The sequence below is a fragment of the Dasypus novemcinctus genome, chromosome 3, assembly GCF_030445035.2.
Source record: "Dasypus novemcinctus isolate mDasNov1 chromosome 3, mDasNov1.1.hap2, whole genome shotgun sequence".
Classification (NCBI taxonomy): domain Eukaryota; kingdom Metazoa; phylum Chordata; class Mammalia; order Cingulata; family Dasypodidae; genus Dasypus; species Dasypus novemcinctus.
In genome coordinates this window covers 78,371,600-78,397,946 of record NC_080675.1, presented here as the reverse complement: position 1 = coordinate 78,397,946, position 26,347 = coordinate 78,371,600, and the positions used below count along the sequence as shown (strand labels likewise).

The 26,347-nt window shown below is 40.1% G+C and overlaps 1 long non-coding RNA gene across 1 annotated transcript in view; it reads right to left on the bottom strand.

Moving 5' to 3' along the window:
* The window catches only part of LOC131277944 (uncharacterized), a 61,032-nt gene extending 41,403 nt beyond the window's left edge, over nt 1-19,629 (bottom strand). Inside the window, exons 1-2 of the long non-coding RNA XR_009185020.1 lie at nt 19,335-19,629; nt 17,385-17,444 (exon numbers count right to left, since the gene is read on the bottom strand). This is a non-coding gene — a long non-coding RNA (uncharacterized lncRNA). The remainder of the gene's footprint in view (nt 1-17,384; nt 17,445-19,334) is intronic.
* Between the last annotated feature and the right edge of the window lie 6,718 nt (nt 19,630-26,347).

The following is a 26,347-nucleotide window of genomic DNA, read 5'->3' as shown; positions in this document are numbered from 1 at the left end:
AATCATGTGATTTTTTTCCTTCAATCTGTTTATATGGTGTATTACGTTGATTGATTTTCTTATGTTGAACCATCCTTGCATACCTGGAATAAATCCCACTTGGTCATGGTGTATAATTCGTTTAATGTGTTGTTGGATACGATTAGCAAGTATTTTGTTAAGTATTTTTGCATCTAGGTTCATTAGAGAAATTGGTCTGTAATTTTCTTTTCTTGTGGTATCTTTGTTTGGCTTTGGTACTAGGGTAATGTTGGCATCATAGAAGGAGTTCGGCAATGTACCTTCTGTTTCGATTTTTCGGAATAGTTTCAGCAGGATTGGTGTTAGTTCTTTCCGGAATGTTTTGTAGAATTCACCTGTGAAGCCATCTGGCCCTGGGCTCTTCTTAGTTGGGAGATTTTTAATGACTGATTCTATCTCTCTGCTTGTGATTGGTTTGTTAAGATCATCAATTTCTTCTTTCATCAATATGGGTTGCTTATTTGTTTCTAGGAATTTGTCCATTTCCTCTAAATTGTCATTTTTGTTGGAATATAGTTTTTCAAAGTATCCTCTTATGATAGTCTTTATTTCTGTGGGGTCAGTGGTGATATCGCCTTTCTCATTTCTTATTTTGTGTATTTGCATCTTCTCTCTTTTTTTTCTTTGTTAGTCTCGCTAAAGGTTTGTCAATTTTGGTGATCTTCTCAAAAAACCAGCTCTTGGTCTTATTTATCTTTTCAAGTGCTTTCTTATTTTCTATTTCATTTAGTTCTGCTCTTATCTTTGTTATTTCCTTCCTTCTTCTTCCTTTTGGGTTACTTTGTTGTTGTTTTTCTAATTCCTTCAAATGTGCAGTTAGTTCTTCAATTTTTGCTCTTTCTTCTTTTTTGATATATGAATTTATGGCTATAAATTTCCCTCTCAGTACTGCTTTTGCTTCATTCCATAAATTTTGGTATGTTGTGTTATCATTATCATTTGTTTCAAGGTAGTCATTGATTTCTTTTGATGTTTCCTCTTTGACCCACTGTTTTTCTAAGATTGTGCTGTTTAATTTCCAAATAGTGGTGTGAAACCTGGGCCTCTGTCCCTTGAAAATTTCCAACTTGACTCCATTGTGGTCAGAGATATTGTTTTGTATGATTTCAATCTTTCTGAATTCATTAAGCTTTTCTTTGTGGCCTAGCATATGGTCTATCTTGGAGAATGATCCATGTGCGCTTGAGAAAAATGTATATCCTGCTGTGTTTGGGTGTAATGATCTATATATGTCTATTAGATCCAGCTCCTCTAATATACTGTTAAAGTGTTTTGTTTCTTTAGTGATTCTCTTTTGAGATGTTCTGTCCAAGGTAGATAGTGGTGTATTAAAATCCCCCACTATAATTGTAGATGCATCTATTTTTTTCACTTAGTTTTTCCAGTGTTTGCCTCACTTATTTAGAGGCACCCTTGTTAGGAGCATAAATATTTATGATTGTTCGATCTTCTTGACAGATTTTCCCTTTCACTAAAATGTAGTATCCTTCTTTGTCTCTCACAATTGTTTCACCTTTAAAGTCTATTTATATTTTATAATATAAAGCTGATATTAATATAGCTACTCCTGCCTTTTTTTTTTTTTTTGGTTATTGTTTCCTTGTATGATTGTTTTCCAGCCATTCACTTTCAATCTCCATGCGTCTCTGGGTCTAAGATGTGTCTCTTGTAGACAGCATATGGATGGGTCATATTTCCTTATCCAATGTCCCAGTCTGAATCTTTTGATAGGTGAGTTTAATCCGTTGACATTCAGTGTTATTACTTTCAAGGAATTATTTGTGTTAGCCATATTTTGATTGGATTTGTGTTTGTCATATTTTGTTTGTATTTTTTTCCCTTCTATTTTTGTCTTTTTTTGTTGCTCTTATACTCTCCTCCAACTCTGCCTGTCCTGTTTTTTCCTTTCTTCCCACAGAACTCCCTTTAGAATTTCTTGAAGGGGAGGTTTCTTGTTGGTATACTCTTTCAGTTTCTGTTTATCTGTGAATATATTGAACTCTCCATCATGTCTGAATGCTAGTTTAGCTGGATAGAGTATTCTTGGTTGGAATTTTTTTTTCTTTAGTACTTTGATTATATCATACCTCTGCCTTCTTGCCTCCATGGTTTCAGATGAGAAATCAGCACTTAATCTTACGGAGCTTCCCTTGTATGTGATGGTTTTCTTTTCTCTTGCTGCTTTTAGGATTTTCTCTTTGTCTTGAGCATTGGATAATTTGACAAGTATGTGTCTTGGGGTGGGCCTGTTGGGGTTTATGACTAGTGGAGTGCGCTGTGCTTCTTGGATATGTACATCTGTCTCTTTCAGTAGATTTGGGAAGTTTTCAGCCATTATTTCCTGCAACACTCCTTCTGACCCCTTTCCCTTCTCTTCTCCTTCTGGAATGCCTATAATACGTATGTTTGAGCGTTTTGCATTGTCATTCAGGTCCCTGAGTCCTACCTGGATTTTTTCTATCTTTTTATCGACCCCTTCTACTATCTGTTTGATTTCCAATGTACTGTCTTCCACATCACTAATTCTCTGCTCTGCCTCTTCTAATCTGCTGATATTTGCTGCAAGTGTATTTTTGATTTCTTGAACTGTGGTGTTCATTCCCATCATATCTGTTATCTTTTTGCATATGTCTGCAACTTCCCCTCTGAGTGTTGTCTTCACGTTGTTAACCTCTTTCATTACTTCATCAAATTTGTCGGTGATAAAAGTTCTGAAATCTTTCATTGCTTGAGCAAAGTTCTGTTCCCCTTCCTGATTTTTAGTTTGTTAATTGGATTCAGCCATGTTTTCCTGATTACTGGTTTGGTTTGTAGGTTTTTGTTGCTGTCTGGTCATCATTTTATCTTGACGGGTTTAATCAGTTCCTTAGCTTCTTTGTCTACTCTTGGAGATTAATTAGCTGTTGTTTTTGCGTAAGTGTTATATCTTCTATTTGTCACTTTATTCTTCTTATTCTAATTTCTTGTTGCTGGTTACGTTCACTTTAAAGGAAAGTATTAGTGCCAGGGAAAGGTAACTGTGTAAGCAAGGAAAAAGTGTAAGGTAGTATTGGTGATATATGTTAACAAAGCAAGAATATGAGATCTGGGAGGATGGAGGTTAGATTCATGTAAAATTGTGTAGAGTTATAGCAGTAGGTAGAGTACCTATTATGAGGTAGCTGACTGAATATGGGAGGAATATGGTATGTGCTAAAAAGCTATTGTTTTCGTGAGAGAGGGAAAGAGAAAAGAAAGGTAATAGTTTCAAGAGTGGATAACAGACAGAAAACAAAACAAGGGTATTAGGAATTAAGGGTTAGATACTTTGTGGATCAAAGAAAGGGAGATGGGAGGTGGAATACAGGAGAGACAGTAGATGATGGCGGATATCAAGATGTAGGCGAAAGGGGATAGTGTAGGTAGCCTAAATCAGTTCACTTAGAAATGAAGCAGTGGAGGATGTGAGGATGAGAGAGTGGAGGATGAGAGAACCCAGCAAATGTGAGGTGTTCCCTGCAGCACCTATTGTATAATTGAGTTAAAATAAAATAAGTAGGAAATGAGGGACAAGAGGGAGAGCAAAAACAGAAAAAGAAAAAATAAAAAATGAAAAAAAAAAAGAAAGAAGAGAAGAAAGGAAAAAAGAAAAAGGGGGGTGAGCAAAGGGTGGGGAACAGGTAGGGGTAAGAAAAAAACAGATATACGCGAACCACAATTGCAACACCAACTACAACAACAACAACAAAAAAACCCTAAATAACTGAATAAAAAAAAAGACTTTAGGGGATACGCTGGGAGAAAAGACTAGGGGATAATGCAATATTAGCAATCAGGACATTTAAAAAAGTAAAAAATAAGATAACATGAAAATAAGAACAAAACAAAATGAAATGGTAATGAAAAAATGCAAACGTTGAAGGCTAGGGCATTCAAGGACCTCAGATGGACCTCAGGGTATGATGGATTCAGGGGTGGAAAGTCTGAGATATTGAAGACTCAAGAGGTGTGAGTCTCTGGGGTGTGGGCCACCAGAGTTTAGGGAACTCAGACCTGTCAACCTCAAATATGGTCAACAGGAAGCCTAGGAGCCCTGCAGTGTAACACAGCCCTCAGGGATCCCTGCAGCTGGGTGCCAGCCCTATGGGGGAAGTCAGATCCACAAACTCTATATTATGTCTGAACCCTGCAATTCAGTTACTCACTAGGTTTTATTTTTGTGGATATTTCGTCAATTCAGCTTTTGGACCGCTCCCACCCTATGATCCCACAAAACAGCCACCTGGGGACGCCTCTACACCGCAGCCAATTTAATGACGCAGCTCCGGAGCCCAGCCCGTGGGTTGGGCTCCAGTTGGAAATGCCGAAAACAGATTCCACAACTGGAATTCCCAAGCTTCGCAAAATATTCCCCAATCAGCTTCCAGACGTGTCCCCCTCCCTCACCGCACCCTGTAACAACCTCCCAATTACGTCCCTTTATTGCCAACAATCTGATTCCGTTGCAGATAGGCCGCCGGGCCTGTGGGGGTGGGGCTCCAGGTGGAAGCGCTATTATTTGTGTCCGCAATCAAAAATTCCCCCGCTTCACAACAAAACACCGTCTGTCTCCCCAAATCGATCCTCAAAGGCGTCCCGTCCCGTCAACCCCCAACAGCCCGCCCAGGACTCGCGAATTCCCCAACACCACAGAGCCACCAAAAAGCATGGCCGCAGTGCGGGTTCCGCGGCTCCACCCATCCCCAAGGAGGGAGCAAGCCGTGTGCAGGTCTCACCTCCAGGCAATAGAACCCAAATTATATCTTATAGACCAATCCTCTCCGTTACCTTCCCACCAAATCGATGTCCAGACACTTCCTGCCCTGCAAAAATCCCGAAAAAATCTGGTCTCAGAGAACCTCCGGCAGCGCCCAGCTGCCTCTTCCCAGGAGAGACGGCAAGGCAAGCTCACTCAGCCACCATCTTGCCGGAAGTCTCTTGGTTTTGTTTTTTAACTTACACTCATCTTAAGAAGTAATATCCATGAGTTTATGTATTTAATATGTTAATCATTAATTTTTCTGTTGCAAAATAAAACAAAGATATGACTATTAAAGTAGATATCTTCAAGCATATACCCTCAAAAACCAGTGGTATGCATACACCACTTTAGAAAATGCTAGCATCAAGACAGCATTCTTGTATCCCCTCATTTTTTTAAAAGTTTCACATCAGTCACCTTGTCTGCAGATGACATGTGGACCAACCTGGCCCTAAACTTTCCCTATGACACAAGGGTCGCTACTCAGTCCACAGTCTCCATACTTAACTCTTGATATAAAGGACCATGTTTCCCTGCATTTCCCAGAGTGGGCTCTTCCCACCACCTGCAGCTCTCTCCACCTGCAGTTTCTCACTGCCCAGGACAGGGATTCCTGCTCACTTGGATAAGTGTTTGACTTTCTTAAGGTGACTTTGGGTGTCTGAGGACTAAGTTGAAAACTCCAGGAGCCTGCTTTTCCAGGTCTCTGGAACTACTCTATTTTTTTAAAAGCTAGATCCAAGTCCACTTGACTTCTATGTATCAAAAGCCTTAAAAATGCATCTATCTTTTGACCTAGTAATTCCATTTCTAGGACTCTATTCTAGGAAGTAATCAGAGATTATGACAAAGATGAATTTATAAGGAAGTTGATCATAGTGTGTTTTATAATAATGAACATATGGAACATAGGAAGCAATATCCCACTGTAAGTGATCGATTAAAGTGCTGTACATATATATGATGGAATACCATGGAGATATTTAAATATCAGGTTACAGGACTTGGAAAAATATTCATGACATCTTATGTAAAAAATAAAGGTCACAAAGCAATATGCTTTGTTTGATACCCACTTACAAAAGCAAATGACTAAACACCAAAATATCATGAGTGGTTCTCTCTATTGGTGTTATGAGTGATATAATCTCCTTCATACATTTCCTGTTTTCCAAATTTCCAAGTGATAAACATGTAATATTTTTTGAATCATAAGAAGAAAAATAAGTATTGTTTAAAAAGTAGTTGGCGGGACAGCAGGTTTGGACAGACTGAAATCCTGAGCAGTTCAGAACCAGTCCAGTCTTCAGGAACCAAAGAGATAACTCGAGACTGGGTGAGCTCTGTCCCTGAACTTAGTGAAATTTATCAAGAGAAAAAAGATCTTTGGAAGGACAGGTTATCATACCTAGAGGAATTCCTAAGATGTCAGACTACTTTAAACACCCAGACTCCATTTCAGCTTACCAAATGTCTTCTGCAGTCCCTTAACCTATACATTCTCTCCTGAAGTGACCTTTCAGAAGACCTCTGATTCCTTATCTCTAGGGATCTCTGATCTCTGAAAGGAGTCAGTCTTTGGAGGAAGTGCCAGTGAGGGCAGTCTGGAAAGCTAGGAGCCCGGCAGCAGGAGATACCTTCTTAGGGCTTGCTCTGGGTTAGTGGAGAGAGTCCAGTTTCTCTCTAGGATGCTTCAAACAGTTCCTCTAAGAAGGAAAGAAGGCCACAATTCCTGGAAGAAATACCCTTCAGTCTCTGTACTGATCTGGAAGTCTCTCCAGTATGCATTGCTTAAGAAGGAAAAGCAAGGGTCAGAACAACACACAGTATGCTACATTTTGGTTAAGTGAGAGAAGAAATATAAACACATACATATTTACTTACATTTCCCTAAAGAAACATCGGAAGGCTATATAATAAACTAATAAAAAAGTGTTTACCAAAAGGGGAGATGGGAAATGGAGTGGATATAAGCCAGTATTCTCAGTGAAAATATTTTTTTAATTTTTTAAAATTAAAAATCATTTTAATTTTTGAAATAAACGACTGTATTGTCTATTCAAAATATATAAATAATTAAAATTCAGCCAAAGTTTTGGGAGGGAGGAGGAGGTTGCCTCTTTCACCAAGACGGTCATGTGTGTATCTCCGAGAAACCCAGCACAGCAGACAGGATGTAAAAGGACTTGTAGATAGGGGACTTAACAAGAGATCTTTTGATGGAGAGGATGGGGCAACTTAGGTGGGGAAGTCAACCTCACAGTTTTCCAGGAGAGGCTCTGACCTTTGCTTCCAGCCAGATATTTGAATCCAGAGCTACTTCTCCATAAATACAAGGAGCCCTTTTGTACCTGGAATACAGGCTACTTATCTGTGGCTCTCAGATTAGTAGGAACCAGGGTGTGTCTAAAGCAAAGTGCATGTACAGGCTGGTTCTAGATTAAATGCGCATAACCTGCTATTCAACAGCCCCTGTGGGACCTACCACTGCTAATGTGCCTCACTTGTTTTCAGGTATACAGGGATGGGAAAATGTGGGTCATATGCCTATAGGTCCATGCATTATGTTTATATGGACACACCACAAATGTAATTGTCCAGCTGGGAAGAATGGAGTCAGCCAGGAAAGAGTTTGGGCTGGATGTGAAAGAGATGAATATATGCATATAAAGATCAGAAAATGAGTGTATAGAGAAAGAAGGGTTGAGGAAGAGGGATTGACTGAAGTCTAAAAAACAAGAGTTCTGTCTGCCTCTTCACTGACCTGGATATGGAAAGGTCAGATTAGAGGCCATGGAATTTTCGAATGGAGGGAAGATTAGAGATAAACTAGTGGAACTGATTTGTTTTGCAAAGAAAGAAACTGAATACAAAACATCTGTGTGGTTAGGGGAGTTCATACAGGCATATATATAAATAACATGTTTGTGTTATCAACTCACACACAGATACATCTTGGAATACTTTTCTACTTCTCTGGCAACTTAATTTATGCCCAGTCTCCTCTAAAATATTATCAGCTCATTCTCACTGCTAAAACAGTGTCATGAATACCAAGCTTCTTTGCCCATTATTTCAAAGCAACCACCAAATACTGTGAAAATGGTTTCATTTACCTCCAGAATTTGCCAAAAAAATCCAATGATGACTGAAACCAGTAATGACTATTTTCTATTTTCTTTTCCCTAAGTAATTGACCATTAATTATAATATCAATAGGCAGTGGGTAAGGAAAGCAGACCCACGTTAGGGTTACGTTTCATTTGTAACTGTTTTGTATATATCATAAATCTCTAATATTGGACTATTGTCACCCATGATGAATTATTGTAAGCATGTCAGCACATGGTGAAAGTCAAGTACATTCAAATACTACTCAGTCAGAATTGAATTTGGCATGATAGTCTCATAAAAGGGGGCTCAATTGAGAGTTTCCACTTGCCTGCTCTAAACTTGTCACTTGTAGGTGCTAAAGAGCTTGTTGTGTTGGTTTAATTAGTCAACAAATCGGTCCTTACTTGATTGCGTGGTCGTATCACATATGTTAACACTTCAGTGTTTGATGGAGATATTAACAAGTGACAAGAGTCTCTTGGTCTGTGGACTTTAAAGAAGAGAAGCTCTTCTATATTATTTCATTTGGCCCTGCCAATATTTATTAGATCATGCAGCCTGCAGGCTGCCAGTTAAAGAAAGACAACACAAACATTTTTCAGGGTTATGCTCATCTGTATCCTAAAGAAGGGTCACTGAACAATCGATGGCAGAAGAGCATAAGTAAGATAAGTGTTTTCTTCTACCGCTTACAAATTCATTATTTGATACAGTTTGCTGCAGACCTCCTTTGAGCTTTTTTCACTTACAGATAATTTATGACAAGAACAGAGAGGTTCTTGAAAATGCTATAGCAACTGAAGCTGAATGATACCACTCTGGTAAAAGACACAGAATCACCAGAGGCTGGTAAATAGGAAGTTTGCATTTGTATGAAGAACAGTATTAAATATTCATCTGTGGTGGATAAAATAACTCATATTAATTGTCAGTAAGAGAATAAGGGGGAAAATGCAATCATCAGAATCATTATTCTCAGGAGTGGCAGTAGGGGATAAAAAGTTGGTCCCTGAAAGTTTGCAAAAGACTCGTCTATTCACTTTTTCTATAGCAGAGCAAACAAAAGGGCAGGGCTTACTTCGAAGGACAGGCTTCATTTGTTCTGTCACCATTCTGTTATGGCTTTTATCTGTGCATTAGCAAGCACAGGTCCCCACACCATGTGCAGTAATAAATGATGTGAAGTATATGGACCAGAGCCATCAAATAGTTCATTGTGGTAGGCCATTGCTTTGCAAAAACATTTACATGACTGCTAACAATTGAAAAATTGCCAGCAGTGAGAGACTTAACTAGTAAATATGGCTGGATATAAAATTATGAGTGAAGAGCTTTCTGGTTAAGTCTCTCTAGTGGGAATTTTTTTAATCCAAATTATTTTCATCTTTCTTAGGAAATTACTTGGAAACCCAAAAGATCCTTGTCTTCTCCCTGTCTCAGGGAGGTAGAATTTACCACCACTCTCCTTGGTAGTGTTCACATTGATGTATTAAATATTTAATTATGTGTTTATAATATATAACCATGTTATTAGTTGGAGTTCCACCTGCCTTATCTCTTCCTTATCTACCATGTAGCAAACCCCCAAGGGACCCCTAAGTGTCCATCCTCTGGTTGATGAAAATTGTCTTGAGCTCATGTAGATATGGCAAGCTTTAGGAGGAAATGCACAGAAATAGTTGAGATATGGGTGTCTTTACACAAACACTCTATAAACACAAACCCACAGTGCATAGCTATAGGTTAAGGAATATTTTATCTAAATAATAACAACAATAATAATAATACTCTTCAGATAGTTACACCATCTTCCAAAGGCCATTGTGAGGTAAGCCCTGGGACTGGAGCAGCTGCAGTGTACATGTTAAAGCCCTTTTCTACTTTAAAGTCCCTTGAAAGAGAGCTGAAAAGGAGGGAAGTGCTCTTTCTCACTTATCTTTGCAATGCCTTCTGCCTAACCTAAGCACCAAGCTAAATTCTTTAGAAGGTGATTTAACTTCATAACTTCCTCCTCCCAACCCCCATCATCACAAATGCTTTTCATTAGAGTTACAAACCAACTCTCAGAACCAGCCAATCAGATTATACTGCAAAGCAGGCCTTTAGTGAATGCTTGCAGGTTGATTGACTAGGGTAAATTATGAGTGTTAGCAGAAGCATTAGAAACAAAAAATAATTTGGCTGAGTGACAGTGTTAATGAAAGGTTAAAGAGGGCAAGATGGGTGCGGTATGGGGTAGCAGAAATTTACATTAGAGATGTGAAAGCTTCGGCAGAATATTGTTTTTTGAGGAGTAGGAGATGCAAAATGGGTTGGTTTGCTTATAGAAGCTATGGGTAGGCCCAATGCAAGAATTTTCCTGCACTGAGCTCTAAAGAAAAAAGAAAAAAAAGGAAGGCGAAGAAAAGCAAAGGATACAGAGACTGAAAAGCCATTTGATGTGAGGTGAAGAGGAAGGATTAGGGGGAGGGGAGAGGGGAGTGAAAGCTGTTATAAGGGAAGCGAAGGAAGGAAGCAGGGAAGCAAGGACATGTATGACTTAATCTAAGGCTCAAACTACTAGAACTTCCAGTATTTTGCTAATACCACGATGCTGTAAAGATATCCTTGTACACACAGTTTTGTGTACTTTTGAAAGTTACTGGGGGGAATATAAGGACCTTCCCACCTTTGATAATTCTGTAATGTTGGGATTTTGTAAAAGCAAAATACATTGCTTTTATGGTCAGAAAAAAATAATTGAGAAAAATTAAGCTGAAAGAACAATTTTTGGAGCTGTAATGATCCTCAAAGAGAAGGAAAAAAAGATTAAACTATGAAGTTTAGCAATTTAATAGCAAATTTAGTCTATTAGATTTTTTTTTCAGTTCATTTAAGAATACTTACTTCAACCTCCAGAAATGGTTTACACTCTAAGGATATCTACTTTCTGAAAAGTTTGTAATCTTCTCCTTCTGTTCCTAGAGATTGTTGCTTGACTCCTCAAACAATGATAAACCATTTTTCCCAAACTGGTAGAAAAACTATTTCAATTGTTTTCCCAGTCCCAAACAAATACAGGATGGGAAATGGGATGACAGGAAGCAGATCCGTGGTTACATGAGGCCACTGATGGAGAGACGGGACTACTGCAAAGGGACACGTGAGAACTGACTGGGATGATAGAAAGGTCCTGTATCTTGATGAGGCAGTGGTTACATGATGGTATACATTTGCAAAATTCACCAGTGTACTCTCAAAATGGGTGAATTTTATACCTCAACAAACTTATTCTTAAATAGCTTTTAAAATAAAGTAAGCTAGTACTCTTTGGCGTAAATATTTATAAGACTTCCAAATTCTACCCAAAAAAAAAAAAAGGATTCTCAGTTCAAAATCCTAATACTAGTACAATGATGTGTGTTAGATTTGAAGAGCTAAAGGAACTTTACACATAATTCAAAGTCATTTTTGTCTATTTGAAGCTAGTAAAGAAAGAAGAAAAGAAATGCATTTTTAAAAATTACAGATTCTTATTAAATTTTGTTAAATAAGTTTTGCAGTTGCTTTCTCTTTTAATTTTCCTTGGAGGAAAAATCCTTCCTTGGGTATCGATATTTTGATTAAAACAAATATCTACCCATTCATGAAAAGTCTCTCCCATATAAAGGAATTCCATCCCTCCTCCCTTTTTCCCCTTTTTTATTTTTTTATTTTTTTATTTTTATTTTTATTTTTGATTGGTGCTAGACTCACAGACAGACAGAAATAAGCTGCCATTCTTCCATTTGATAGCCAGACGCTGCCAGTTGTAGCCAGGGCAGTCATGCTGTTAAATTAGGTCTAATGAAGGAGTAATTGCTTTAGATATAGTGAACCATTTCAAAGAAAACAAGGATTCTAATTGATTTGCAATTTGTTTGGCACATTGCATTGTCTGCAGCTATTGATTAGTCTTCTGGATTTCACACTGCATGTGTTTCCCTTTATTAAGGGAATAACAGGTTACTGATTACTTTCTTTCTGGGTTTAATGTAGCGGTTAATGTCTACTTTGTTCTTGTGTCATGTCACAGGCAAGGAAGGAATAATAGGCAAGTGGGTGGCCCTTTGCTAAGCAACTTCCCTGCTGCTCTGAGCTGTGTGCTGGAGACAGGCTGAAAAGCAGATCAAGAGAAAGGGTTAGAATAGCAGGACTCACAAGTTACGGCCTGAGTCAGGCTAGACCCGGCTCAAAACTTGGCTTTCCCCTCCCAGCCAAAGCATAGCATGGGACAAAGCAGCTGGTGGTAGATTTGTTCTTGTATCATTCGATTATTTACGGACAGGATATGAATATATGCCCATTGTTTTGTTTAATAGATGCATCCTAAGCGGGTGCAGAAAAAGGATATCTGAGGTTGAGACCTTTTGGTTCATTTAACCCTTTGGAAAATGACATTTTTTTGGTCTCTGGGAAGTACTTGTTGCTGAGGTGTCGATATGATCATCAAAATGGTTCTTATGTTTATACCAACTGCAGGGGAGGGAGAAAAAGTTCTCAGGGTTCAGTCATTTCATTGCCCTCAAAGCACAGCAGGAATTATTAGCTTACCCTGGTGTGCCCCTTTGTTTTCCTAGGGCTTTGCTCCTTCAGCAGATACTCATTTAAGGCGAATCCACTGCTTTCCGAAATGTGTTTTGCAAGGGTGCACAGAACAGGCACTCACTTAGTGGATCTAATCCTTTCACGGCTCAGCTTGTTAATGTAGCAAACTACTGAAAATGGGAAATGGATTCTTTAATGAGACCAGTCCCTTCGTGGCTTTATTCTCCCAGACCAACCCCCAGGCATTCATTCAAGTCCCCCCTCCAACCCAGGATCAGGCACCCCCACTTCCCACCCAGCAAGCTACCCCTTTTCCTGTACACAGTCCTATCACTAGGCCCCTTGCCTCCCCACGACCTTCCCAGAGCCCTTGACGCTCACAAATAACAAAGGGATGTGAACAGTAAAAGATTCCCTTTTCTCTGCTTCAGTTACCTCTTTCCTAAGCCTGAGTGCAATCTTTCCTGGGCTCCCAACCTCACCCAGCAAGGTTGTAGAGAGGAGCTTTTTCCCTGCTAAGCTGCATTCAAAGTAGCAGATGCCCAGAACTGCATTTAAATTTATCAAAGAAACACAATTTTGCTATATTACCTAACATATTCTATTTAATATATTTTTGTGCTATATTGGATATTATAGAGATGCTGACTGCAACAGGTTTGAAACGGAGCAAAGCAGTGAAGATAAATTTGGACTCTGTTCTTAATTCATTTTCTTTTGTCTTGTTTTACTCCCCTGAGTCTTCTTAAAGCCAGTGTGCTTCTCCTTCAGAAAGTCAACTCCCTTCAAAAACAATTCTAAGACAGAAAAATTCTTATTAAGGAACATTAACGCATCTTGGAAGTCATGATAGGGTAGCCTAAGGTTTATGTAAGCATTTATAAGAGAAAATGAGGATAGTTCTGCCCGTTAAGTTTTGGAGCTACTTGGTTTGGAAGAGCGTGTATGCATGGGTTCAGGCTTGTCTTTAGTCAGGGTTCTCAGCACTTTTTGTACATGGGATCCTTTGACAATCTGGGGAAGCCTGTGGCCCTCTTCTCAGAATAATGTTTTAATGTGTGCAAAATAAAATACCCAGGATTGCGAAGGAAACCAGTTATATTGAAAGAGAATTATCAAAACGATTAAAATGTATATATAGCAACTTTGTTATTATTATGTATTGTTAGTGGATTTCTTTACTATTGAAATAGTTATCAAAATAGTAAACATTTATAATAGCAATTTATTATTTGTTATTAATGATACCAAAAAATACACTTTAAATCACAAGATCTATCGAGGAGTCCAGTATCTCCTGTAATTTTTAAGTAATATTGAGTATAAATTAAATTTTGAATATCTGTAAATAATTTCAAAAAAATCTGTGTCACCTCTCTTGGTGACAAAGTCACAGGTTCTGCTGATGATACTGTTTTTGTTGTCTGCATCCATAATTGAAGGGAGTAAGTGAAAATACAGATGCCATTTCTCCCATCCAAATTCATGGACTCCCTAAATCCTATCCACAAACCCTAAGGACTCCTGCTGCCTGCAGTAATAGCCCCTTCCGATGCCCCATCAGTTGCCCAAACCCTTGTCATCCTTGTTCTGGGCAGGGGAAAGAAGGAAGAAATGAACACTGGAGGTGTCTGTCCCATTAGTGATGCCCCAGGCCTGATCCCACCACACATTTGACTACACCAAATATCACGGAGCAGAGGCTTCCTCCAAACCTTCCTAGCTTTGCTCGTCCCAGTAGCCCCACATCGATAAACCTGTGTCTATATAGGTCAAGATCCATATGCCATGGACACATAGAGGAGAGCCTAGCATAAAGTAACATGGAACAAGCACGTAAACTGTGCATTATGTGAGGCTGTTTGCAAGAGCCATAAAATTTTATAAGAAGATATATGACTCATAAATAAAATGAATCATACAAGATGTTAAAATAAAGGAACCTGGGCTCCTGACAGGGAGTTAAGTAGGTGTGCCAGATTTGGCAAATAAAAATACAAATATTGCATAGGACATATTTATATTTTTTAAAAATATTCATTGTTTATCTGAACTTCAGATGTAACTGGGTGTTTCATATTTTATGTAGAAACCCTAAATTAACATATGTTTATAAGACAGAAAAACCCAAGAGCAAATTATCATTAAGTGACATGAAAGACCATTTGTTTTACTGGTTAGGTCATTTGAACTAAACCCAGAAGTAGAAATTTTTGGTGATTTGTTTTAAAATCATGGAGGACTTTGAGGATTGAAAGGGGAGTAAAGAGATAAGAAGAAGAAAGGAGGCAAGGAGAAGGAATTGTCCCAGGCAAAGGGCAGGAAGACTAGAGACAAGCAGAAAAACTTGTCCTGCCTAAAAGCTATCCTGTCTGAAAATTAAGGCAAGTCAGCTTCCTGTGGGACTTTCCTTGGTGACTTCTTCCTATTCCCTGGCTGCCACTCTGCCCGGACTCTTTTGAAATGGATGAAACCAACGTTGCTTGAGCTTCTTTTTTTTTTAAGTTTTATTTTATTTATTCCTCTCCTCTTCCCCCCATTGTCTGCTCTCTGTGTCCATTTGCCGTGTGTTCTTCTGTGTCTGCTTGCATTCTCATCAGGCAGCACTGGCAATCTGTGTCTCTTTTTTGTTGCATCATCTTACTGCGTCAGCTCCCTGTGTGTGTGGAGCCACTCCTGGGTGGACTGCGCTTTTCACATGGGGCGGCTTTCCTTGCGGGGTGCACTCCTTGCACATGGGGCTCCCCTACACAGGGGACACCCCTGTGTGGCATGGCACTCCTTGCACACTGTAGCTCGGCATGTGGGCCAGCTCCACATGGATCAAGGAGGCCCTGGGTTTGAACCCTGGACCTTCCGTATGGTATGGCGGATGCTCTATCAGTTGAGCCACATCCACTTCCCTGCTTGAGTTTCTTAATTCTCACAAGAGGTGAAGGTGCCAAGACTCAGGGAAGTTAAGCAATTTCTCTGAAGTTGCCCAGCCAGGAAGTTATAGAGATGGGATTCAAATTCAGGGTTGATATACTCCAAAGCCGTTGGTGCTTCCCACCGTACCTCTCCACCTCTCTAGCCATTACTGCCCCAGCATTTTATTCTGCTTGCTCCATTGCCACCTCTCCTATTTACCATAGACCAGGACCAGCAGGTTTGTGTCTGAACCGTTGTACTATTTCAAAATACTACGAAGGCACCACCGTAGGGCGGGTGGGGGTGGGGGCTTTGTATTGTCCAAGGTAGGGCATTCGCCGTTAGTTGACCGGAAAACTCACTTCCTGGGAGTAGATAAACTCAGTCTACTTCCCTACTAACAACAACAGCCACCCACGGCAATAGCAATGGTAACCCCCCCCGCCCCCCCCAAAAAAGGCCACGCCATGCCAGCACATCCCAGGTCAGGAGGATTTAGGCATGGAGTTTTGAAACTGGGGAGGGCAGGTTCAAATCCCAATAGCTGGCCGTGGACCTGTGTGCTCTGAAATTGCTCATTCCTTCCACACTAGCACTGTATGGCGGAGATGTCTGGAGATATCCTAGAGGCCCCAAGATGAAAAACCCTTTCCACAGGGAAGTGTTACTTTATTTTTTCTTTCGTATGTCCCAGAGCACAAGAGCAAAAGCAGCCACAAGCAAACTTCAGAGGCTTTACTATTAAACCCCGGAGATGAGGATGTCTCCTCCCCCCCCCCCCCCCCACACACACACACACCTCCCCGAGGAAGCCTGCTGGCTTTAAAGCTTTCCCGGGAAAAACTTCCCTGACTGAACTCTCAACCCTCAGACTTCATCTACGCCCTGGATCCCATCATCCCATGTTGATAATTCAGATATTTTTACCCTTCATAGAGGCATTTTCTCTTGCTTTATGGTAAGTGGTATCAGTAGGTTATTTATATTTTTAACTCTATTGAAAAGAGGATTATACCAGGGCATTTAATTTTAGTTAAGAAAATATAGAAATTACTCCCATGTATGAAAAGCAGTGCTTTAAAATGAAAGAAAATAGTTCACTTCTCGCTGTCACAGCAGTAGCACTGGTAAGTACTTCTAAATTGCTCCACTTTGCTATTGTCTGAGGTCCTTGATAAGCATTCTGCATTTTAAGCTTTATCTATTTCTCGTCATTAAAAATCTCATTAGTTAGCGTAGGGTACTTTCTTTACAGTTCATGAATTCAGATTATAACCTTGTGTCCTGTAAATGGTGCCCCTCATTCAATCATCCAAAACACTAGTATGGAGACATTTAATAGTAAGATTTAAAATTAGATTTCTACAGTTAGAAGTCTTAATAAAATATCCTGACTGCCTAAAGTTTTAAAAGGAAGGCAAAGTCAGTGGGAATGCCAGGTGTGGCAGGACTCTGCTCCTCTTTGAGCTATCACAAAGATTAGGTCAGATAGTTCATGACCAAAGCTGCAGGCATAGTGACCTGAAGGAGGACATTTGGAACCACTGCACCCAAGCCTAAATTTCCAATGACAAGATTGTCTTTCCTGAGCTAAGGTAACAGCAGTAGTATTTCCTTTCCCACAGTGGTCAGATTTTGCAATAATGTCCCTTTCGATATGGCTTCACTGGGAAGCTAATGTGTCCTCATTAGAACCCAGGATTCATGAGCAGTATTTGGATAGTCGACTACTTGAAGAATCCCATAGATCACAGATTGAGTCACCATGAGATCATTAGGAACCCAATGACCTCATTGACCCTGATTCCACATCCAGGCAATCTTAAGATGTAGAGACCCTTCCTAAGGATGTGGCACAGGCTGGATATCTTGTTCTGACCACTGTAATTGGAGATAAGAGGGCAAAGTGGCAGAGTATCTTGGAAAAGTGAAATCCACAGACAAGACATTTTTCTATCAGGCTGGCTTAACCAAGGAGCAAATGCAGCCTTACCAATCTGGGTCCTTATATGAAGCAGAGGTACAGGAAACTGAGCTCCCATAAAAACTGAGGCTGAAACCAAATGAAAGGGAATCAGAAGATCAACCAATCTTGAGTGTTTCTCACACACACACACACTTCTTCCACATTCTTATTTCTGTAATTAAAGAATTTGTAGGGTTAGAAAAATTCATGAAGAAAACGGAGTTCACATATACCTGCTCCCATTATTAACATTTTGCATTAGTGTAGTACCTTTGTTACAATTGACAAGAATAGTCCATGAGACTGTCACTGTGTTGTACAGTCCTATGGTTGTTTGGGTATTCTTTATATTTGATATTTTGCCACAAACTGGATAGTGTTGATCTGAAATGGACTCATAATATATACGTCTTTCTCTTGCGTGGACTACCCAACTTCCACACACTCTGTGTATTCTAATTGTGAACTATCTCCTGGTGTATACAGGTGAGAAAATGAGGCTGAAGACTGATGGCAAAGCAGCTTGCAGGCAAGGACGAAGGAAGGAGTGGTTCTGGGTGCATACCCATGAGGAATGGCTTTCCCTAACAAATGGTTGTAGGCTGGGTGCAAAGTTTCTTATGCTTGAGAAGTTTAGGAGTTATGCCTTCTCTCTTTTGCTGCACTTGCAATGTAAGCAAGTAATTCGAGCATGAACAAGCTTGACTTTTGTATTGCACTTACTTACAAAACCCACCTAGAATGAAGGGAGAGGTCCCTTCCCTATTTATCCCCCTGCCTTCCATTTCCTTTGACATCCTTGCCCACAAAGTAGCATTTAGTGGACAGTTTATTAATTTTTGTCCATTGAAGCCTGCCTTTGAGAATTTTCCATGATGCCCAAGACCTGGGGTTGCATAGCCTCTTGCTCCTTAAGAAGCAAACTTGGTCCACTGTTTCCTAATTACCAGCCTCTCCTACTCCCCTGCCACTCCCCCATTGCCCACTCCACCTCCTTCCATGCCAACACCCACCCCACATTGTGAACATGCAACCCAAAGAAACCAATATCATTGTAGGTTCTATTCCCAACTCTCCCAGATCTGTCTCTGGGAACCCGAACTACTATCTAACCCATCGTGTCTTAGCATCTTCATCTGTAAATTAAAAATAAACAAATAAATAGACAGATAAAGAAAGAAATAAAATGACTGGTGAAAAGCCACTAGTGAAGAAATACTGGCAGATCTTACAGAATGAAAAATGTCATACGTGCTTGCTAAGCCAATGTTGTCCCTCTATGTAAGTCACAGTTGTTCTTATGTGAGAGACTGAAGATCCTCTGGCAAAATGTCTCCATGGAATACATTTTTCTGCAGAACTATCGTTCAGCTTCAGTGCTATCGTTCTAATGACCTTTCCTCACCCTGGAGAGCTCTAGCCTTTGCCAAACTTCATCACCATATCTTGGCCAGCCTCTTGAGCTGAAGCACACATCTTGAGATTTTAGCAAAGCAGTTTTTAGCTCTTGTCTCCATCCTTCCCAAAAGTTCTCTTGGTTCACTGTTTCAAGAGCCTAAGCTTGTGTGGAGGGCTCATTTTACACAACAGATGTATTACTGGGTGTGCGTACTTTTTTTTCTGGTTAGAACTCTATTCTAAATATATAACAGGAGCTCACCATATCAACAAACTAGTCAATGAATTACATTGTAAAGGAAAGGATCGTACAAATTTCTGTTCCAAAGAACAAGTTTTCTTAACCAAGGCACATCAACACCACGTCTCTTCTTGCCACTTGGCAAGGAACATCTGAGACCTGTGGTTGCACCATATTTAAATTCAGAAGTGATTAGCTCTCAGGATGTTGACTCCTGCCTGCCTAACTCTTCTGGGCAGACTGCTCATTCCTGTTTTCCTCACACTTAAACAAACAGAATGTGTTGCTGTGTTTTACTTCCCCCAGCCTGGCCCCAACCTCTGCCGAAGCTCACTTACCTGACCTCTCCTGCTAAGCCAGTCCCTCCTCAGCCTCTGCTGCCTGCAGCGAGTCCCAAGGCCCAGATCCCCTGGGCTTGTGCTAAGATCTGCAGAAGCCCTTTTGAGCCCTGACATGCAGCTCACACTGACACAAGGACAAGGTCACAGCACGCCTCCTCAGGAATCCAGGGCTTTGCCTCCCGGTCACTGCATTTTAGAAGTCAAGGCTGTGGTGGGCGGTGTTTCTTCGCGTAGTTCAGGGTTTTCTGTGGACAGCAATCCGTGTCACTCATTCACACAGCAAGCCAGCGTGCTGCAGCCCAACACTGTAATAAAGCGCAGTGCACATGGCGATAGCTCTTATCAGGCCAAGCCCTCACTCTAAAAAGCAGCACTCTCAGCAAAAGGGTGAAAAGGCCCTCTAAGCTCAGGAGCCGCGGAGAGGCAGGACAAAGCATGGTCTTCGCTAGCTCTGTGTGTCAGTTATGAGACCTGGGAAGGGAGAGCCACCAAGGGTTATTAGCCATGGAAGCCATGGAGACCCATGCCCTTCCTTACCCCCGCCGCTCCTAAATAATCCAATTTCCTGACATTAAATGAGCAATAACTCAACTGTAGAGAAGCACAAACATATATATGTTTATTTATATATATAAATTTTTTTCTTTATTTTCTTTTAAATGTTACATTCAAAAAATATGAGGTCCCCATATACCCCCCACCCTACCCACCCCTATGGTAAGTATACTAGGTAAGTGTTCTGTAGCATAAATTAAAGATCAAACATACACATTTGTCAGAGAAAAAAGGAAAAACAAAAAATTGCTCTACGTGCATTACTAAGGATGAACAAAGTTCAAAAGCATTCCCCAAAAACGCCCATGACCTAATCCCTGGAACCTGTGAATATGTGACCTTACATGGCAAAAGGGACTTTGCAGATGTGATTAGCTACAGACCTTGAGATGGGGATGGTGTCCTGGATCACCCAGGTGGGTGCAATGTAATCACGTAAATCCTTAAAATCAGAAACCTTTTCCCAGCTTTGCTCAGAGGGTGACGTGACTACAAAAGGACAGTCAGAGAGATGCTATGTTGCAGGTTTTGAAAAGACCACGAGCCAAAGAATGTGGGCAACCTCTAGAACTGGAAAAGGCAAGGAATTGCATTCTCCCTGAGAGACTCCAGAAAAGAAGACAACTCGATTTTAGCCCAGTGAGAGACCCAGTTCAGTCTTCTGACTTCCAGAACTGTAAGATAATGAATTGGTGTTGCTTGAGCCCCTGAGTTGGTGGTAATTTGTGATTGCTGCCATAGAAAATTAATACAGTGTATAATGGCATTTTACTAAATTTGTTGCTACAATTTATCTTACTTGAATGTTTTGAGAGCTTTCGTCACATTCCTCTCTCCTAGAGGTTTTCTGGAAACAAATTACTCCTTTGCCTTTTAAATTTTTTCCTTTCAGATGTAGGCTGAGATCTTATTTTATCCACTGAAAGGCTCTAGCAATGTTATCTCAGCATACAGTCCCCAAGAAGAACAATTCACACAGGATGCTACGAATGCTCCCTCAGTAAGGGGGTGCAGAGGCAGGGAATCCATTAACCAAAGGCTCACTCCAGGGCGGAACATGACAGGGAGATGTTTTTGACCAGCTTGCCTGCCGCTGCATCCCTGGAGCCGTTCCCTGGAGCCTACATTGTGCTGACTGGGCAGTATTCTTCCTAAAAGCTTCGGAGGGCAAGGGCGTGTGCTGCCCTGGGGGAAGGCCCTGGGGTGCAAGACAGTAACTTTGAAAGAATCCTATCTCTCATCCCTACCACTCCCCTCCCCAACCCTGAAAAGTTAGGAAAACAACCAAAAGTGTGCCTCAGAAAAATGCCTAGTCAAGCAGTTGTTTCACCCCTGCCTGTTGAACATTTGGGTCGCCCCGATTTAAATGTTAAAGCTGTGTTCAAACCAGAAAAAATAAAAATAATAAGCTGTCAGAATAATTACTAAGAACATGCAAGGATTATACAAAGTAAACTGCAGCCTGCAAAAAAGAGAATTGCATGTTAGCTAATTGTTAATTTTAGCAATCGCAGTGGCTAATTACCACAGCACACATTGACTATTAGCTTGATGCCCCAGCACCTGCTTTCTCCAATGAACAGATTTCTTCATCGCCAGCACAGGAGCAAAATGTGTAATTATTGGCCATCATTGGGGCGATTTTTCAGTGATTCTTTTGTGCAATGTGAATAAAGCATAATGACATATTTTATTAGAGGGCAAATAGCTGTTTGTTCATGGAAATGATTTGAAATCCAAAAAATCTAGGAGCTAGGAGCATGTTTTCAGTATCAGCGTGAATTCAAATGTATTTTCTTTTAACTCTTTATAAAAGGAGCATAGAAATCAAATCTAAACTGAGTATAATATATTTAATGATATGTACAAACACAGCATTGATTAATTACCTCAAATGCTTTCAGTGGTACACCATTTATTTTGTTTCAGTCATATGTTAAATTTTTGTATTTCATATTTAAATTCTTATTTCTTGGTCCGAGGGTGCTGGTGAAGCTGGCCTGCGTGACACTTCATTTCCTGAAGAGCTCTTTTTTTTTATTGGTATACGTGGCACTTGCAGAGAGTGTTCTAAAAATTCTGGGTTTCACTGCTTTCGGGCTTGGGCCCACTGGTGTCTCTCCAGAAAGAGGAGCAGGAATTAGGCTATCAACACCCATCCGGCAGCCACTGAGTAGCTTGTACATTGTCAATAAGGTGCCTCGAGGACAAGACTGGGACTCTTGGAAATGACATTTTTTTCCCTTTCATGATAAAATTAATTGAATGCAACAGGAACCTAGCAAAAAATAAAACCAATGTCTAGGTTCATATGAGGCCTATAGATGATCACATATGCGCATAGACACATATGTTTGTGCATGTGTGTATGTATATATATTTAATAGGAAAACAGTATTTCCACTGACAATGATGCACCATAGGAAATAGTGTCTTTTCTTTCAACTCTATCCCTGATCAGGTTCTCACAACTCTCTCTGCCTCCATTTTCTTTTATTCCCCCACCCAGCCCTAATTTTTGTATTTTTAACGTAATAAAAGCCCTAAATAAGGTGCTATAGAGTTGAAGTCTAAAATCCTCTGGAACTCTGAAATGGAAAAATTAAAAAACAAAAACAACACCATTTGAGAATGGATTAATTAAGAAATAATATTAATATGTCTTAAGAACAACATATTCCTGTTGTTTTTATCAAACTCGGGGGAGGAAGCTGGTTTGAAAAGAGTGCTCAATTCCACCACATATTTATATTTGTGTTATTTGTATTTCTAACTCTGAACACTCTGTGCTGAATTCCTGCTAACCGTGACATGAGAAGCGCCTCTTGTTCCCTACAGGAGCGATTAAAGGGCTGTGCTTGAGATATGTGTTTGCTGAGCTTTCGTCACTCCGTTCCACTCAGGTTCGGTTATGAAAGTTATGTATTTTCAAAGGTCATTGAAAGGCAACCTACCTCTGTTTTCGGAGTGTGGAGAACTTGCTCCTAATCACCAGGCTTATTGTTTTATTGCCACTGTTTACAAACAGGGAGAAACTCCCTTGAATGGGCACTTCCCTTTCTTACCACAGGCTTCGCCACTATTTTAAGATGTAGCTAAGTTCAGTATTCAGGTTCACTGTTTGACCCATTAAACTGGTATTGAGGTATAATTTGTGTGTTTTCCCAGTACCGTTGCACATAGAATGGGGTTCATTTCCACACGTTTGAATACATTTATCCAGTTCAGTGAACCTGTTGTGAAGCTCAGCAAAACTCAGTAGGTGGCTTTAAAGTCCTGTAATTAGCCCATTACAGAAAATCTGTACTTTAGATTTTTGTACATTGGTTAATAAGCATAACATGCTTCATATATAAATAATATTACATTAAATGATGCAATATAAAGGAATTAAAGGCCAATGGAGTTAAACAAAATACTTGAAAGAGACCTCAAATTAGCATGTTTAATTCCAACTCAGTGCACAGGAAAAGCCTCCTGCTCTTACTGTACCAATTCCACGCCAGCTCACAATAACGTGGGCTGCGTGCGAGGTAGTGGGTTCATTTTACACATCCTACCTGTCATCTGTCTCCTCGGTGAAGCTTGGGATGGATTTAGCTTTTACCTCTTTTCCTTCCCTTTCTAATCATGGACAAGGTGGTGAGTTGAGGGGACAGGAAAAATGAAAAGACTTCAGCCCAGCTGTTCCCGTGATGATACTTCCTGAGCGCTTCCTCCACGATTCACGGGGGTAGAGTGTGCTGGGTCTTCCTCTCTCACTTCAATCTGTTTGATAATCACTTCAGAATGAAGGGCTGTGTGAATGCCACATATATAAGAACTTACTTTCAGAGTTTTAATCATTTTATTAGAACTTTTACTGTCAAATGGGCCTGTGTGATATTGCCCTACTCTGGCCTACCTGAAAAAGCTTTTCGCCTTTCTATGGAATGAAGGGATATTTCCATTTATATGGCCCCCAGATATGGCGTAACAGTAAAGTGAACCTGTTCCCCTGACTCCAAGAACAAGTATAACATGAAGACGAAGTTGCAGTATAGTTACATAACCAGTAACAGAAAAGAGTTGAACTACAACTTCCTCTACACTAGAGTGTAAGCTCCCTGAAGCCAGGAAACTTGGTCTTTCTCCTTTTATATTCCCCTCACCCAGCACAGTTCATTCTCCTACTTATTCACCAACTATTTATTGATTCTCTGCTGCATACCAGACACTGCAACAGGCTTTGAGACATAATGGTAAATTTAACCCCCTTTCCAAATAAAAGAAACTGACCAATTCGCCAAAAATCTACCCAAAAATCAATTCACCAAATGACAGATTTACAGAAAGACTAATTTGCCAAATTTACCAAATGTAGTGATTTGCCAAAAATGTGTTTTGTTTAACTATTTGTAAAAGTGACAATTTGCAGAGGACCCTTATGGTTCAATAGTTTTCATTTGCTTTTTTTATAGCAACATTTAAGGAATGGTTTATAAGTAAAAACTAAGTAGTTTACTCTTCTTATAAGTAAATTTTATATTCAGAAAAATTTTATATTTTTACCCAAAATTTTACTTATTTTCTTTAGAAATACTCAGTCCTATACAGATTTATTTTTTATGACATTCCTGTTTTGACCGCAATTTAGTACTTTTAGGATTTTTTAGATCTATTTTCTAAGAGGAATATTGGCTTTAATTTGTTTTTTTCTAACAACTGGTTGCCAAAATCTAGCATGGTATTATTGCTTTATTGTTTCCTAATCCTTTTTTTTTATTTGTAATTTTTGTGAACACTTGCCCCCCACCCTGAGATGGCTCCCTTATCTGTTTGCTTGTTGCTTTTGTTCGTTGTCTACTTGTTTTTTCTTTATTTTTTATTTTTTAAAGATTTATTTTCTTTATTTCTCTCCCTTTCCCCCTGTTGTCTGCTCTCTGAGTCCATTCACTGTGTGTTCTTCTGTGTTCACCTTCATTCTTGTCATGTGGCACTGGGAAACTGTGTAGCTTTTTTGTTATTGTTGTTGCATCATCTTGCTGTGTCAGCTTTCTGTATGTGTGGTGTCAATCCTGGGCGGGCTGTGCTTTTTTCACATGGGGCGGCTCTCCTGGCGGGGTGTACTCCTTGTGTGTGGGGCACCCCACACGGGGGACACCCCTGTGTGGCGCAGCACTCCTTGTGCATGGCAGCATTGCATGTAGGCCAGCTCACCACACGGGTCAGGAGGCCCTGGATATTGAACCCTGAACCCTCCATATGGTAGGGGGACACTCTATCAGTTGAGCCACAACCACTTCCCTTCTTTTTTCTTTAGAAGGCACCAGGAACCAAACACAGGACCGCACATGTGGGAGATGGGTGTTCAACTGTCTGAGCCACATCCACTCCCTGCTCATTTGGGGGTTTTTTGGCTTGTTGTCTGCTTTTGTTTGCTTGTTGTCTTGCTCTTTATTTTTGCTCAATGTCTGCTCATTGTTTGCTTATTGTTTGTTTGTCTTCTTTAGGCGGCATCAGAAACCGAAGCTAGGACCTCTCATGTGAGAGGTGGCACTCAACCACTTGAAGCATATCTACTCCCCCTAGTTCTTTTATTTATTTATTTATTTCTCTCCCCTTCTCCCTGCTCCCCCAGTTGTCTGCTCTCTGTGCTCATTTGCCGTGTGTTCTTCTGTGTCTGTTTGTATTCTTGTCAGTGGCACTGGGAATCTGTGTCTCTTTTTGTTTCGTCATCTTGCTGCGTCAGCTCTCCATGTGTGAGGCACCACTCCTGGGCAGGCTGTACCTTTGTCAAGCGGGCGACTCCCCTTATGGGGCACACTCCTTGAACGTGGGGCTCCCCTACATGGGTGACACTCCTGCATAGCACGGCACTTCTCACGTGCATCAGCACTGTGCATGGGCCAGCTCACCACATGGGTTAGGAGACCCATGGGTTTGAACCCTGGACCTCCCGTGTGGTAGGCGGATGCTCTATCAATTGAGCCAAATCCACTTCCCCCTAGTTCATTTTTATTTTACCTGTCTATTAAATTTTTTTTAAGACTTTTTAACCTATCTTTTAAATTTTTTTTTGCAAATTTTATTTTAATGTAAATATGTAAATCAAGTTGAGGTTTTTATCATTCTTTTCATTGTAACAATCTCTTCTGAGCCTCCTTACTGCCTTTAGACATCTTTGAACACTTTACCGTTTCATTTCAAATGATTTAGTGCACTACAACCTGGTAGAAATATCTCAGTTTCTCCTTGTTAGGAAATAAAAATTTGGTACTACCTCTTTGGCTACTTATAATTTCTTTCAAATATTCTTGAAGGTAATTTTCTAATATTTTCAAATTATAACCATGGTTAATACTCTTTTCACAATTGGTAGATGGCATGGGAGACTTAATTTTTATTTCTGGCAATTAAAATTTTAAATTTAGGCATTTCACATGGGTTGTTATTTCATTTGACTTAGAGTTTTC